This window comes from Microcebus murinus, chromosome 3, assembly GCF_040939455.1.
Source record: "Microcebus murinus isolate Inina chromosome 3, M.murinus_Inina_mat1.0, whole genome shotgun sequence".
Classification (NCBI taxonomy): domain Eukaryota; kingdom Metazoa; phylum Chordata; class Mammalia; order Primates; family Cheirogaleidae; genus Microcebus; species Microcebus murinus.
The window spans coordinates 99,623,503-99,641,258 of record NC_134106.1 but is presented as its reverse complement, the minus strand read 5'-3'; the positions used below and the strand labels follow the sequence as shown (position 1 = coordinate 99,641,258).

General features: G+C 40.9%; 1 protein-coding gene across 1 annotated transcript in view; it reads left to right on the top strand.

Moving 5' to 3' along the window:
- Positions 1-17,756, top strand: part of PPARGC1A (PPARG coactivator 1 alpha) — a 628,165-nt gene that overhangs the window by 158,278 nt on the left and 452,131 nt on the right. The gene's annotated exons all lie outside the window — the stretch shown is intronic.

Below are 17,756 nucleotides of genomic sequence, written 5' to 3'. Positions count from 1 at the left end.
TTGAGTTTAATTTCGGTACCCTTGGAGACCAGGAAACCTTTAAGAGGCAAAGGAATGAATTGCTAATTATGGGATTCCAGGGTATTGAGACAGTAATGTTATAATAATTCTGGGAGCAGAGGGCTCTTCCCAGATGCCTTTCAAATATGGACACAGAGGCCACTGGCTCCTAAACTTTGAAGCGCATCAGAATAACTCGGAGCATATTAAAAATACAGGAGCTCAAGAGCAGGGCTGGCAATTCAGGCATGCGGGTTTGGAATAAGACTCGAGGACCTCAGTGTCTGAGACCCTGTGATGTAGACAGCTGCTGCTTCTGCTCTTTTGTTGGGAATGGAAGTCCCCAGTGTGAGCGGGGTGTGCACGTGTTTGTGGGGGTGTGGTCCTGAATGCACAAGTACTTTAGGACCTGCAGCTCTGAGTCTGTAGTTGTTTTTCTGGCCAGGTGACACTGGGCTGTCCCCTAAGCTATAAACAGGGCTTCCATCTCAAGAGAAAGCAAGCAGTAGGCATGTTCCTCATTGACTGGAGAGATTCAGCGGACCGAAGGTGGCTGTTTCCCTTTCTTTGAGTCTTGGAAACTCTGGTGTGAATGTCCTGCTGAGTCCCGCTGAACTTTCATTAAGTCCTCCCTCTGCTTACCGGATGGCTGCAAGCGTCTGTGGATAGGGTGTAATGGTCACTTGACGGTGTTTTGATATTTATGCTTTCTGTGGCTTTGCTTCTTCAAATGTCATGTCTTCCTTCCCTCCTTTGCTTCCATCCTTTCTCCCTTCCCTCCTTTTATCTGCAGGTACAGAAATCACCGTGACACTTAGTATTCCTGGAAGCAGCTCTGTAGTTCTCTCCATCAGCCTATACGTGTTATATATACGCGCATCGCTTGCGCATTTGTATTGGCAGCGCATGCTTATAAATGCTGCCATAAAGCCCCGCTCTTCCATCCAGGATGAGAATGGAGTTGTTAAAGACAGTTGATGAGGTGGCATCTGTTGGCCAACAGTTTTATGCCGCAGTAGCTCTGAGCAGATAACATTAATAGGAATCACATTTTAAAGCTGTAAATTTGATGTAAAATACTAAATTTGACAATAATTGCATTATAAAGCAAAAATCCTATTTATTAAAGGGCTCCTGCCTCTTCTTCATGTGAGGGACTCTGAAATTCTTGCTCATACCTGCCCCTAGCAATTATCGTGCCTTCTCTAAAATTCTGTTTTATTTTTCCATTTTCATAACAACTACATTATGATGTGACATATTTTTTTTCCAGATATTTTGCTTGAATAAATAAATAGGATATTAAATTCAACTGGGGTATTAGATTATAAATTAGTTCTGTAATAGGCGTCATAATGTTATTTAGATTTTCAGTTTACATAGACCTTGTAGCAACTCCCCAGAGCTATGCTACAGAATTAGAAGTAGATAGAAGTTGATGTAAGAAAATTGGTTTTTGTAATATGCTGATGCCAGTAGAGTCGTGCTGTGTGTAAAGGTATTTAAATAGTGTGCGTTCCTGCTTACTTCTTTGTACAGACAAAAGATTGATAATAATTTCAAATGATTGATTTGTTGGTGCCAATATTGGCCGCATGTGAAACTAAAATATTTATTTCCAAAGTTAAAGCAGTACTTACATATAAAGGCTAAGAATCCTGGTTGCTGAAAGCACAGCCACTGTCCCGTGGAAGGATGTTTCTTTTTCATCCGATTGGTGTAACAATGACATAATCTCACAGCTATTTTTTTGTGACCACGTTAGTCCTTTCTGTTATGTTTCGCATGGAGGAAGATACCCTGACCAGGAACATTGCGTGGTTGTTGAAGTCTTCAGCAAGCAGGGTATTACCGTGGTGAACCATTCATTACCCATTGAACACAAATGGAAAACATGCACATTTAGTTAAAAAAATGTGGATTTTCTAGGACTGGGTAGCAAAAAGAATTTTTCTTGATAGTAGTCTCTTTCATTACTCTAAACCAAAGGTCGACAAACTATGACAAACTATGCCTGTTTTTGCATAGCTTACCAGCTAAGAATGGTTTTTGTGTTTTTAAATGGTAGCATAAAAATCAAAAGAAGAATAATGCTGCATCACACATGCAAATGATATGAATTTCAATTTCAGTGTAGATAAATAAAGTTTTATTGGAACATGGCCATGCTTATTTGTTTACACATTGTCTATGGCTGCTTCTGTAGTACAGAGGCAGAATTGAGTAGTTGCAGACGAGACTAAGTGGCCTACAAGGTGTAAAATAGTCACTATCTGGTCCTTTACAGAATACTTTTGCTAACCAATTCTCTAAACTAAAAGCAGGGTAGATTTCTGTGTTCTGGCTGTATCTGGAAGCTCTGTACTGGTGACAGATAGAGGACGAAGTAGATATGCCCTGCTTGGGACTTCTGGAGACTGGTGAACAGTGGCGCTTTACTTAAAGGGAGAATGTGAATTGACGAGCGAGAAGGATTGTAACCCTGGGCCTTGGTTAAAAAAGATGCTAAATGAAAAGTCAGTCCAACTAACTTCTGTAGCATGACTAAAAATATCCTACTGGGATAAGCTCACTTCCAAGTTTTATGACACTTTTGTCTGAATACCAGAAGGTTAGTGCCCCATAGGATTTTTAAAAAGTGGCCTAACAGGGCAAACTCTATTTTAGGGTGTCATAGATTATAGCATGCTAGTGGAAGGCAGCCTTGGACTGGGCAGATGAAACCTGAGCCTGGTTGTTTTGCATCTGACCAGCCCTGACACTTTGGAAAAAAAAAATCTCATTCTCTTCCAGGCCTCCATCTCTTCATCTGCAAGCTGAAGTGGCTGGTCTCAGTGGCCTCGAAAACCCCATTTGGTCTGAGATGATACGCTGTCTCCGATAATGGGAGCCATCTCTAGCGTAAGAAGGTCCCAGTCCCAGGAACGAGAGCCTCTTCTTTCTGGTGTCTTCATAGCTTCCCCTTGCCTCTAAAGTGCTGCATTTCATTAAGGGTTCACAAGTCTTGACATGTTTGTAAAGAAAGACACGGCAGGAATTCATATGCCTCGCCTTATAACAAACATGTTGTGAATAACCTATATTTGGAATACAATTTGTCATAGGGATGCAGGCAGAGTTTTAAATTTGAGCAGCTTCTGAAATAGGATGTTTTATTCTTCCCAGGCAGCTCCCCAAGCTCTCCTGCTTTACACTTTGAAGGGAATCTTTATTGGAGAATCTGCTCTCCATTTCCGAAGAATGGGAACATTTGCATTAAACGATGCAAGAGATGCCATTGTAATTTCACGAGAATTACCCTTTCCCATGAATGTTAGATTAAGAACCAAGTAAAATCCCTTGAAAGTGGCTGGAAGATAAATTAGAGCTGAGCTGCAGTTAGGTAGAACTAAATTTTATTCCTTCCCTTTAAAATGGTTTTTAATTGATTTGGCATACTTTTTAAGTTAATAATGAATACTGTACCTGGGTCTGCATGGTCACACCTGTGAATTAGATCTATTGTGCAGGAAACAGCTCTCCCTTACGGAGGACAGTGATTTTAATGAAGAGTCTTTGCTTATTGCACCAGCGGAAATGTGGTTTGTGGTGGTTTCAGACAGGTCTCTAATTAGCAGTCCAGTCTGTTCCCCTGAATATGTTACCCGAAACAGTATGGAAATGTGGAAAGGAGAGGTGCTTTATCATGATGTTGGGAGTTCTTCCCCAATTTGTATGGAGATCTTGGAACTGGGAGAGTTGTGAGTTCGTACGAAGATGTCATAAGGCCCAGAGATTTTAAAAAATGAGTGGAAATAGGGAACTCTGCATAAACAAAGGGTTCTTAGGTTAGAATAATAAATTTCACAAGGTGTTTTTGTTTCTTTTTTTTTTTGCCAGAGGGGGCATTTCATTCCTAAGTTAGGGCATAGTGATCAGATACAGCAAGGTGTAATGTGGGTAGAGGTGGGGATCTCATGGCATTTGTGCCCACCATTTGGAGAATGGAGCCTTTGGAGTGGTTGTCCAGCATTATCGATGGAACAGGAGGTGTGTCCTGGAGCCGCGCTTAAAAGCCATAGTTAGAGCCCATGTGGAGGAGCCAAGAGAGGATGAGCCAAAGCCAGACATTCCTGAGAGGTGAAAATGTAAGTAAGAAATGGCGAAAACAGGGAGGAGAGAAGAAGGGAGAAAAATGAAATTTTGAAGAATGTCATATCCTGAGAGATAGAAGCTCGCATTCAGCACATCTCTACCTTAAATAGGATATTGGTCACTATTATTAAGACCATAATCTTAAAAGTTTAGGAAAATGAATGATCTGAATATTAATGTAATATGCTAGTAACAGCCACTAGCATACATGAATGACTTACCATGTTCCAGGTGCTCGGCTGGGCGTTACATGCAGACTGATCTATTCCAGTTGTTATAACCCTCTGCGGTAGGAACTATTATGATTCCCATTTTAAAGAACAGAAAACTGAGGCACAGAGAAATTACTCTTAGCCATATGGCTAGAAAGTGACAGGACAGGGATTTAAATCCTGGAAGAATACTCCAAATCTCATGATGTACTGATTGTCCAGAGGGAACTGAGTTCACCCTTTGAAGGTAGAGAAAGAATTGTGCATTTCTTGAACTCAAACAATGGGAGGCAGGGCTAGGGCTGGCTTAAAGAGTTACTAGTTCCCAGAATGCACTTAGAGCAGTTGCCCGCTGCCTGCTCTCTTGCTACCAAACTGTAATTAAAATTATCATACAGTATAATGATTTCTAATACATTTCAGAACAAATCACCATCTTATATCTGACATGTTGTTAATGTTTACTACCATAATTACCAATTTGAAATATAAGGCAGCGATTTTTTTTAGTGTTTGGTTATGTATAATTATGTCAAATATGAGACTGCAATTTAGATTGAACTGTATTAGCAGTAATCAAACAAAATGATTATACTGTATATTTGACACCCTAGATATCTTATGTTTCTATAGATTTTTCCCCTTCTAAACCATAAAGAATTATTCAAAGATATCCCAAAGGTTATTTATAATGCTTTTCATTTTAAGAGTTTTAGAGTGTGGGAATCTACATACCAAAAGTGGAATATATTGAATCATGGTTTCACCAAAAGGGACAGAAGCTACTGATCAGTGGATATTTCTAGTGTGCTAGAATATACTATTTTTTCACATATTCCTGACTGGAGAACTGGAACCCACAGAATTTAAAAGATGCTATCCATCTAGTAAATGGTGGAGCTGAAATTCAAGTTCACGATCTTTCTGTGAGTTTTAATCCTGGGTGGTTAAAATAAGAGATCATCATTTGTGATAGACTATTGCCAGAATGTGCATTCCTATAAAATTAATAGTGTCCGATATGTCATATGTAATGAGATAACGTGTATGCTGGTGCTTTTGTATATATTGTACTAGTCAGGGTTCTCTAGAGAGACAGAGCCAATTGGAGATCACACACACACATTTATACACATATATGTGTGTGGATATATACATATATATAGAGAGAGATTATAAGCAGTTAGCTTATGTGATTACGGAGGCTGAGAAGTCCCAAGATCTGCAGTCTGAAGCCCTGAGAACCAGGAGAGCCAGGGGTGTGAGTTCTATCGAAGGCAAAGGCAGGAGAACCAGGAGCGCTGATGGTGGAAGTTCCAGTCTGAGTTCGAAGACAGGAGAATACTAACGTCCCAGTGCACAGACCACCAGGCAGACAGAACACATTCTTCCTTGCTCAGCATTTTGTTCTCTTCAGACCTTCAGTGGATTGGTGAGACCCACGCACATTGAGGAGGACTATCTATCTGCCTTACTCACTCTACTGATTCAAATGTTACCCTCATCCAGAAACACCCTCAGAAATACACCAGGATAATGTTTAATCCAAGTCAAGGTGACACATACAATTAATGATCGCGTATATTATCCTATAAATAAGTTCTATTAGGTCCAATAAATAAATAAGTTCCAATAAATAAGTTCTATTAGGTCCAATTTAGAGCTGGCAAACTGAGAGTCTGAAGTTTAAGAGCTTTATCCAAGTTTCTACAAGTAAACACTGGAAGAGTCAGGACTTGAGCTGAGGACTTCTGAGTTAAATTCATGTTTTCTCAGGACAGATTGTTACCAGCTTCCTTTGTGGTTATGAGCAGGAGACTAAAGCTGCCCTTTATTAAAACAACCTTGAGTTCTTTTTGTGATAATGATGATGATGATGTAGTGTGATGATGAAGGCAGCTAACCATGCTCGAGGACTACATGCTAAGCTATTTACCTTTATTATACTCATTTAATCCTTGTGTTATGCCCCTTCTATGGATAAGGAAACTGAGATGTGGAGATAATCTCACTACATAGTGGTAGAGCTAGGACTGAATATAGAACTTGTCTGATTCCAGAGTTCATTGTCTTCCATGTTCATTCCTCACGTTCATTCCTCATGTTCATTCCTTCCTCATGTTCATTCCTTGAGATAATAATCAAGTCACTTCTTGGGATAAATGACCCCAATTCCTTATCCTTCCCAAGAAGACCCAATTTTTTTCTTTTTTACATTTCCCTGAAGACTATTCATGTTGTTAATATATTTTGAAAATTTGATCATCAACATTTATTCAATTTATTATGTCATCTATTGACATTTTGGTGACCAAAAACCAAACATACATACAAACAAACAAATAAAAAACCAAAATCCAGAAAGATTACTTCTTGGTCCTGGAGCATTATAAAATTATTTAAAAGAAATAAATGCTTTAGATTTTAAGGCAATAAAACTGTATTCAAAGAGAGAAAGGAGAATAGAGTTGTTATACATCTTAATTCCATGACTAATATCATTTGGTGAATTTCCACTCAATTGTTCATTTGTACATACTTTTTTAAAGCCAGGAAGCTCTGTGAGGACAGAGATTACGTGCATTTTGTTCTTTATTGTACTTGGTTCTCACCATAGTATTTGATTTGTGGTAGAAACTCCAGGAATATGTTCAAATTAAAGAATCAATCAATGAAGTATAAATATTGGTTTGTGTTTTGCTTTTTCATTTTGTTAATATGTCTACATATTTTAATCTTAATCCTTTTAAATATTGCTTAAAATTAAATCCACAAAGTAATTGATTTTTAATGGATAAATTTGCATCCTAACAAAGAATGAGATTTCCATCTGTGATTGATTCTCTCAAACTGCATCTTGATTTCTTGGATTGACTCAAAGCTGAAGTAACATACCTTTTGTACAACCAGAGACTGTTCTCTCTGAGGTCCCTGTAGGCCCCTTGTATCACTTTTCTGTGAAGTCTGTGCCCAACAGATAGATGAGAGTATCTATTATGAGTTCCTGATTCTATCAGTGATAGGGGGTTTACGCTCATCCCCACTCACTTGCTTAGCCATGATTGGGCTGGTGACTTGCATTTGCCAGGCCATCGCTACGAACTGAACAAGGACGGGTTAACTATGTGTCCTTCCTTCATAACTGAGTTAGCTGATTGAACTCATAGCAGCAACCTTGGCTAATACTGGGTTCTGTCTGAGCCATAGGGCATCAAACCAGATCACATTGAAAATTAACTCACACTTCCAGCCAAAATGGTAAAAAGAAAATATTTTTTTGTTTATGATTGTTTCCTGGGCTTTATAATAGAGACTCATTATGCTTGATTAAAAATTGTACAAGTCAAGATCCAGAACCTTATATTTTAATAAATCAAAATTACATTTTTTTTTTTTGTTTCAAATGCTTTCAACATCACAGAGATGTATGGACAAGTCCTTTTAGGGTTCATCATGAAAAAGAGACTTATAAATCCTTCAGCCCAATTCTACAATTGATCCCCTAAGAAAAGTCAAATATCACCGTTGTTTGTAGATTGCTAGATCACCACAAAGATAATTCTTTTATAAATACAGATGGTGCTCTTATGGAAATTACATGACAGTAAGTAGATGCCAGAAAAAAAAATGACACGTCGATTTGCTAATAAAATGGTTTCAGTAAAATTATGCTTCTTGGTCTAATTTGTGGCTTATTTGAACTTGTGATGCCCTGTTTTCATCTTGGTTTTTAATAAGTGTTCCTTTTAAAACTTTAAAAATGTAAAGTAATATGAATTTGACTGTCTTGAGCATAAAATGCTAATCATTGATTAGCAGTGAATCATGCTTATAAAGCTTCCACCTCCTCACCCCCTTCTCACCCTGAGTCATTCTTCGTGGTATGAATTGCTGAGGCCGAAACAATTGCCAGAAAGCCAAAAACATAGCACTGGATTGACAGTTACACAAAAAATAAGCCAATGAATATATTATTGGCAAATTACTGATATAAAAATTAATCCTCAGGGTTTCGGGATTCACTGAGAAAGGGGAAGAATCCTATATTTACTGAGTGGTTAGTGTGTGTCGGGTCATAGAAACAATCTCAGCTTTGGTTCCCTGCTGGGGCTTTTTCCTTTTATTCTCTGTGGGCTACATTGTACCGAAATAACCATCCGTCTCCCTTTTTTTAACATCAGTTAAGAAAAAAAAAGAAGAGTGGAGAGGGATTTTATCATGGTATCAGGACAGGGAGGGCATTTGAATATTTGCATTGCATTTTCCACTTTCACTACTCTGTTTGTTGATGGGTGCAATGTTGAGAAATGTTGCCCAACCTCTTGGAAATGGCACGTGAATAATCCCGTAATCAGTGTAATGTATTCTGTTATGGGAGTAATCAAGTCATTCAGCTTTGAAGTAAGATCCAATTTTTAGAAAGTGGCTGATGAATGCAGTTTCAGGTATTTAGAGGAGGCTGATGTACCTGGACTATTTGGGTCTTCTGGTTGAACAAGGGAAGAAAGTACTTGAGGAAGCTGAAGTGGACCATTCTAAAAATACCTAAGTTTCAGGATATATTTTCCTAGCGGTATAGTATTCAATGTAAGATTTTAAAGTTAAACATATCCGTGTGCTTTTGAATGTAGTATTAGGAAGAGCTTAGTTAGTTGGAAGTGAAGGATGGGAGATGGTGACCTACGTGAGATCTGAGGGTTGGTGTCCCCCCCACAGATCTTTGCAGGTGGGGGGTCTCCTTGTTATTTAAGTCTCAGCTTACATATTCCTGCTTCAGAAACACCCTTCCTGAGCACATTTTCCCTGCTCCTAAGCCACAATATCCTCATCCCCTTTTCCTTTTCTACTTTCATCAACATCCAACAGAAATTCTTATTTATTTGCCTACTAACCCTCCCCCCGGGGGAACGTAAGCTCCCTGAGAGCAGAGACTTGGTGGTGTTCGTCACAGCATCCACAAGGCTCCAAACAATTCCAGTCTTGGAGGCACTGATCAAAGACTGACTCACTGAATGAATGTTTGATTCTAAACCCTTGGCCCCAAGATGGCAAGGGTTCAGAGGGTCACCTCCACCTACAGCATTTGCGTTGCTAAGCAATTCCACGGAGCAGCTGTGGTCTCCCTGCTGCACCTGCAACACAAACCCGCTCCTCCTGTGGCATCCATAAGGGTTAAGGCTCACCTGGTCCGTATGGTTCCAGGTGGGAGGCTGCAGCTCTCTGGGCAGCTCCGGCTCTCAGCCAGGCCACAAGCGGGCAGTCATGCAAAATGCTGCTGAGTGTCCCTGATAGTTAAGCTTCGAATTACTTAAGACCTCCATTTCAAAAATAACTCTGGCATCTATGATTATGTTCCGGACTTGAGTTTGCAGGTCGTAGCAGTCCAAATCCCATTAATGCCGGAGCCCTTGCACAAAGCCTTTTGTATTGACTTGGGTCAATTTAAATCTGTGTGCTTATGGACCCTGTCCCCCTTGCTCCTTAGGCTTTTCAACAAGTCTAGCTTGCTCCCCCTTCTTTTGTGCTATGAGCTTTCTCTCTTTCTGTCTTTTCCTCTCCCTCTTCTTTTGCCTCAGAGAATGTGGTGAGTCCTCGGGATTTTCTCTTCTTGCCATTGAATTCTAAACACGTAAGGAGCAATTTTGTCCGTGGTTTTCTCTTTCACTACCTCTTCCACCTCAGATGTATCTAGTATTCTGTTATTAAGTAAGGTCTTGGAAAGCCCCATAGATAAAAATCTTCATGTACAAGTAGGCAGTTTTTGGACTAATCATTGGTGTATCAACACATCCCTATGGAATTTCTTTTCTTTTTTCTTCCAGCATTGATTTTTCTGGTTATGAAAGTAATGCACGCTGACTGCGAAGCATTTGGATAATAAAGAAAAACTCAGCCTGGCTTTAAGCAGAAGGTTTTCTGGTATATCCAGAAGAGGATTTGGCTTTCAAGAGAATAATTAGCAAAACTCATTTTAAGGGCCCATTTATTGCAGAAAATAGGGGAATTACCTGTCCAAGGGAATGAGAAGTGTTCAGATGTTGCTGACATTTCCCCCAAATGCACTGTGGTTCCAGAATAATGACTTCTTATCAGAAAAGGAGGAGAAGTTGCCATGGTTCAGTGAATATGAAACACTGGTACTAGGCTTTCTGGGTTTGCAGAAAATATGCCCCAGTCTGCCTTTTCAAAGAAAGATCCCATCAGAACAGAACTGAGTATATATTCCTTATCTTTTGATTCATTTGTTCTCATAACAAACCCACGTTTCCTAAAGTCTGTTCCATAAAATAACTGTTACACAGAATTTTTTCATGCCAAAGGGTTCCATTGTCAAATAAGTTGAGGAAACACACCATTTTTGACATTTCTTGGAGATATGTGAAGACCATTAGCATATTAAAGTTTGAGAAGGCCTAAAGTAAAGAGAACTGTGCTACTTCATTTCTTTGTTGTCTCTAAAACTTATTTGACCATGGACTTTTTCTTTCTTTTCTTTTCTTTTCTTTTCTTTTCTTTTCTTTTCTTTTCTTTTCTTTTTTCTTTTTTTCTTTTCTTTCTTTTTGACAGAGTCTTGCTCTGTTCCCCGAGCTAGAGTGCCATGGCATCAGCCTAGCTCACAGCAACCTCAAACTCCTGGGCTCAAGCAATCCTTCTGCCTCAGCCTCCCGAGTAGCTGGGACTACAGACATGCGCCACCATGCTTGGCTAATTTTTTCTATATATTTTTAGTTTTTCAGCTAATTTCTTTCTATTTTTGGTAGAGACGGCGTCTCGCTCTTGCTCAGGCTGGTTTTGAACTTCTGACCTTGAGCGATCCTCCCGCTTCCCAGAGTGCTAGGGTTACAGGCATGAGCCACTGTGCCTGGCCCTTTCTTTCTTCCTTTTTTTTTTTTTAAAGTAACATTTGCGAATATTCGCCAGATCTATTTGGCCACAGAAACAAAAACAAAACTAATAAGCAAGAGCAACTTTTGTATATCTGCTCTGGGTGTTTGGGGCTTTTGCATTTCCATTGTCTTTTTTTTTTCCTGGATAAGAAGATGAGTGAGGCAAGGACTCATCTACCTGCTCCTTAGTACCAAGTCCAGTGCTGGGCACTTTCCTTGAGCTACTACATTGGAACCCCACAGCAATCTGGAGGTCCTCATGTTGCAGATGAAGACCCCTAAATAAAGCTCACAGGTGACTTGTAACTTGCCTTGGGCCACTTGATGTGACGTAAAGGGTGGAGTTGAGCACAGGGTCACTGTGGCTAAGCTGCCAAGGCTCTCGATGCTTCTAACACTCAGGCCTTTCAGCACAGCAAGCACAGTGCCCGCTGCACCGTTTCCACTCTCATGGCCCTTTAGTGGTATTCATCGGTCACCCTTTTAAAAAGAAACTGCATTCAGCAGTGTGGCATCACACTGAGAGCTCTCTTGCTGGAGAGCTTGCACACCCTGCTATGCAGATAGCTGGAAACTAAGCATGTAATATTTGTATGTATACATGTATTAATACATATATGTATGTTTGTATAGTTGACCCTTGAACAACACGGAGGGTTAAGAGTGCTAACCCCCTGCACAGCTGAAAATCTGAGTATAATTTTTGATTCCCCCAAAACCTAACTACTGATAGCCTACTATTAACTGGCAGCTTTACTGATAATGTAAATAGTCAATTAACATATATTTCATATGTTATATGTGGTATATACTGACGTCTTATTAAAAAGTAAGCCAGATGAAAGAAATTTTATTAAGAAAATCATAAGGAAAAAACATATTTACCATTCACTAAGTGGAAGTGGATCATGATAAAGGTCTTCATCCTCATCCTCTGCATGTTGAGTCTGTTGAGCAGAAGGAGGAGGAGGAGGGGCTGGTCTTGCTGTCTCAGGGGTGGCAGAGGTGGAAGGGGATGTAGCGGAGGCAGGTACACTCGGTGTAACTTTTGTGGAGAAAAATCCGTGTATAAATGGACCCGTGCAGTTCAAATCCATGTTGTTAAACTGTGTGTGTGTGTGTGTGTGTGTGTGTGCACGCGTGCGTATATGCCAGCTTCCCCAGAATCCATTCCAGGGCCTGAAACATAAGAGCTTGGTGATAAATATTTATTGACATGCAATTGGAAAGAAACTTTACCTGAAATACGACAACCGTTTTGCGCTCTCTTGCCTCTGCTGCTTTGCTCTTCTCCATAGCATTCATCACCATTGGACACATATTTACTTGTTTATTTGCTTTACATTTACTTGTTTATTTGCTTACAAGGTGTCTCCCCACATTTAGATGTGAACTCCTTGTGGGGAAAGGTCTTTAGGTCACTTGTTCACTACTGTGAACGTGCAGTAGATTCTCGGGAAACGTTTAGTGAAAGAATAAATGGCCAAATACAAGTTTTCTACCAGCACTTCTCCTTTCCAAAAACTCCCGAAATTGCTTTTTTTGTATTCATCAACTTCTCTCTCAGGAGTAGTTAAAATCTACTTAGGACTATAAATAAAGGAAGTCTACGTCTTAGCTATGCCCGCGTAGCAAACATCGAAGGCTCTGTGTGAACATGTGAGGGCTGTTTGCAAGGCGGGTCCAGCTACAAAGTCTGACGTATGGGAAGGTGTCCAGCCACGGGGACAGTGTGGGAAGTCACCACTTTATGTTTTCCACCACAGCTCATCACTGGCCCAGCTCAGCTCTCTCCTGCAGAAATCCCAAGTTTGAAAGCACCAGATATATTCTCCAGCAAACTGGTATTAACTGAGCAGCACCTAAGTGGACACATAGGTACTACAGTAATAGGGTATTGGGCAGGTGGGAGGGGGGAGGGGGGCGGGTATATACATACATAATGAGTGAGATGTGCACCATCTGGGGGATGGTCATGATGGAGACTCAGACTTGTGGGGGGGGGAAATGGGCATTGCATTTATTGAAACCTTAAAATCTGTACCCCCATAATATGCTGAAATAAAAAAAAAAAAAGGTAATCCAGATAGAGTCTATCCTTCCCACCCACTGAAACCACACCCTGCTGGGCTTCTTAACCTGAGATGGAAAGGCATTTCAATATAATTAATCTCCTTTGCAATCCTTTATAAACCATTCTTGGAAGGGGTCCACAGATTTCATCAGTTAGCCGAAGGGATCTGGAAAGGTTAAGGGTGTGGGAAAAGCCCTGACTAATAAATAGGATATGGAATATTTTGGTTGGCGCCTGGGTAAAGGCAAAGGACTAAAAAAATGGGCTTCTTTTAATCTTGGGAGTTAAAAAAAAAAGATGGGTTTGTTCAATATATGTGTCTGCTTTCCCCCCTCCTCCCCTTTTGGGGGTGCAGTCAGAAGCTCATACGCATGCCCCTCATGCCTTCGTGGCAGAAGTGCTTCTGAAATCCTGCAGTTTAAGAAGGCAGGTGTGCCCGGCTCCTCGGGCAGGGCCACCTTCTGTTCTGCGGAGCCACGGGAATGAGCACGGGACCCTGGGGTGGAATGCAGAGCGTGGCTGTGGCTGAAAGTCATTCTGCCAAGTGTGTTCTGAGGACAGGAGCAACCGAAGCAGCCAGGCCCTGATTGGATTACCACAGCCCCGAAGCACTTTAATCTCAACGGCCTCTACTTAGGGTGGGAGGGGTCGGAGAAGGGAGGCGGTGATAGAGTGAGGGGCGTGTGTGTTGGGGGGTTCTTGGAGGCTGAGTCCCCCAGCTCTGGGGCCTCCCAGTCTGCTGGGAATGTTAAACTGCTTGTCCCAGAGATTTAAATTCTTAAATAGGAGTCTGCTGATAACTTTCCTTTAATTTGGATCCTGTTGTAAAGAAAAAAATCTTTGTCAAAAGAGGCTTTTAGCACAGGCAGCTTGGTGGCAGCAGATTGGGGACCAGTGGCTGATTGTATTTGGAGAATAAACTGAAGCTTGAGGAAGGAATACACTCGCATAACGGGCGCGTGTTGGGGGTGAAGGGGGGAGGACAAAAATGAAAAAGCTGGGTCTTCAAGAAAGAAGCTATCCTTTGATAGCCAGAAATAGCAAAATAGAAGGAGGAAGGAAGGAAGAAAGCAGGAATGAAATAGAATAACCAGAAACATAATAGAAAGAAATGGTGTTTATTCAATTATATATACTGGTGTCTAATGTTAACATGGCTGAAAAAATTAAAAGCCCCTCCTGCGGGCAAATTTATTTTCTTAGGCCACACAGAATAAAGCAAGTCATAATAGGCTGTGATTAATTACACCTAAAGCGAAAGATGGAAATAGACCAGGTTCTCTGCTTGCGGGGGGCTGACAGTCCACACAGCGAGGGAAGGTGTCCCGTAACTGGGCGTGAGGGCCTTGGTCCTGAGAGAAACCAGACAGCCCAAGAGAAGGGCTGGGGCGCGGGGGGCGGCTGAGGACGCAGAGGTGTGTGGGTCTGGGGAGGTCAGGGGCTCTGAAGGTTGAGCCGATCGCTCGGTAGGCTCAGGGAGAAGGGCAGCCAGGGCAGGGCTTCAAGAATGTGGCCCAAGAGGAGGGAAAAACAGGCTGGCAATTTTGATGGATTGTAGTGATGAGCCATGAAGGAAGATGGAAGGCAGGAAGAGGAACAGTGGGAACATCCTCTATTACCCAGAGACTCCCAGTAGGGTAGAAGCAGTGGGGGTGGGGTGGTGGTTTGCTGATGTCTGGAGTGATTTTTCTGAAAACAGGTCAGGAGAACTGACAAGGATGCAAGTGTAGAGCTCGTCAGAATAAGAATGTCCGTGTCTTTCTGTTTACAGGGGATGTACGAAGCCATGTGCACACAAGGCAGTGGCACAACTTATTGGGGAAGCGTCAAGGTGGAAATTCATAGCTATTATTTTTGTGGCCTCTAGCTACAAGAGCTAACAGGTGAAGATAGTCTAGAGACCCAGAGTAGGAAAAAAATGACACTTTAACATTTTTGTCAGGTAGGCAATTTAAAAATAAACTTGAATTCAATATATACCATTAATGCTAGAGGTTGTGTTATAATGATGCAAAATGCCTTCTTTTCCATAGCAGTTTTTTTTTTTTTTTTTTTTTTTTTAAGAAATAGGTTTGTCATAGGGGGTAAGGAACCATATATAGAAGAGGCATTTGTGATTGTGACAGCAGCCCCACAAAGCTGTTGAAAACATACCACGACTCTGCCCTCCAGAATTAACACCGCAACCTATGTCAGGGACTCACTATTATCCTCATATCAGCTTTTGGATTCTGTCCAGTTCCATTAGCAATTCCCATGTTGATTGCTCTGTTACTCGTGAATGTTAATTGCGTCTAAATCTCTTCGGAGGCTCAGAGGCTTGGGGAAAAACTTCTGCCTGGCGAAGGTGCGAGTTTTATTAATGTGCACGTGAACAAGAAATCTGTTTAGAGACCCGAGTGAAGTGTCTGTGACTCAAGATGGGCTGTGAACAGCTGATGGGGCATGTTTCTTTGCATGTCTGTCGTGTGTTGCTGGTGTGAGTGGGGGTGGGCGTGGGGGGAGACGCTTTCAGGGATGCCTGTGGTATTGGTCCCAAATTGGTACATTTGTAGATAATCAAATCCTTCCCTTCAGGATTCATACTTTGCTTAGTATGAGATGATGACCTTGCTACTTTGGGGATAAGTTATATTTAGTAAGTCCTATTGAATCAGAAGATATGAAACTATGAAAATGATTTGGCCTATCACCTATATGCTGATCTCCATAGTTTCTGAACTAGAAGGAATCCTGGAAATAAGCTTCTGAAGCTTTCTTATTTCACCCTTGGGAAATGAACACCCAGGGGTAGGAAAGGTAAGAGCTCACAGGTGAGCTGGCCAATGAGCAAGGTCGCTTAACATTTGTTTAAGCAGCAATTAAGAAAGGGAAAATGGTAAAAACTGGCATGTATTATAGTTTTCAGAAACATTTCACTGAGAATTAGTGGAGGTTTTATTTTTTCCTTTGAGTGGAAAAATCTATTATGATCCAGTATTGAAATTCATTTATTAGTCATTATAACAGTATCTCAGCAAGAGTAAAAGGAGATACAGGAGAAAGAAAGAACACCCAGTTGTGAATCGTGCTGCTATAAACATTCAAGTGCAGATGTCTTTACTACAGAATGTCTTTTTTGGGTAAATACTCAGTAGTGGCATTGATGGATCAAATGTTAGTTCTACTTTTAGTTCTTTGAGGTGTCTCTCTCCATATTACTCTCCATAGAGGAGGGGATGGGTATATTCATACCTAGTGGTTGCATTGTCTGGGGGATGGGCACACTTGTAGCTCTCATTTGGGTGGTGCAAAGGCAATATATGTAACCAAAGTGTTTGTACTCCTGTAATTTTATGAAATTAAAAGATAAATTAAAAGAAAAAAAGAAAGAGCACCCATGTGCTCCTTGTGATTCATGGATGCAATCAATATTTATGGCCTATAATCCCAACACTTTGGGAAGCCAAGGTGGGAGGACTGCTTGAGGCCAGGAGTTCAAGACCAGCCTGGGCAATATAATGAGACCCCATTTCTTAAAAAACAATTATCCAGTTGTGGTGGGATGTGCCTGTAGTCCCAGCTACTTGGGAGGCTGAGACAGCAGGATCACTTTAGCCCAGGAGTTTGAGGCTGCAGTAAGCTATGATCATGCCTCTGTATTCCAGCCTGGATGAGAGACCAAGACTTTGTCTCTTATAAAAAAGAAAAAATCAATATACATGGAGTGTCTTCACTCTAGAATTTCGCAGTGAACAACAACAACAAAAAGTCCCTGTATAGCCTATTGCTCCTAAACTACAAACATGTTCCTGTACTCAACACTGTAGGCAATTGTAACACAATGGTAAGTATTTGTGTATCTAAACATAGGAAAGGTACAGTATAAAGATGGTTCAGTATTATAATCTTATGAGACCACCATCAAATTTGTGGTCTAATGTCAACCAAAATGTTGTTATTTATAGCGTGTGACTGTAGTTTAGATAGGTGGTTGGGGAGAGCTCAGTGAGCAGGTATTTGAGCAGAGCTCTGATGAAAGGAATGGAATAAGCCATGCAAGAACTGCAAGATTTTCCCAAGCAAAGGGACAAATGGAAGGACAAAGTTGCCGAGGTGGGAATGTGCTTGGGTACTTGAGGATGAGGTCAGTGTGGGTGCAGAGGTGAGTAAGGAAAAGATAGTAGGAGGCCATGATCCTCAAATCATGGGCTTTGAGAGAACTCACTCCGGGGCTTACAATTTTTAAGCAGACCTATCTTTTAGCATTTCTGTAATCCCAAATTGGATGGCTCATAAACAGAACCCAAACTCATCTTTTTCGAGAATATTTTCTGGAGGTGCCATTCTTCTGGGATTGATGTCTGTGACTTACTAGGAACGTCCAGAAACTATTAGGTCTTCCTGGAGAGTTTTTGCTTAGAGTGATTGTCCCAGTAATAAAATTATTGAACCACAGGATTGTGAAGT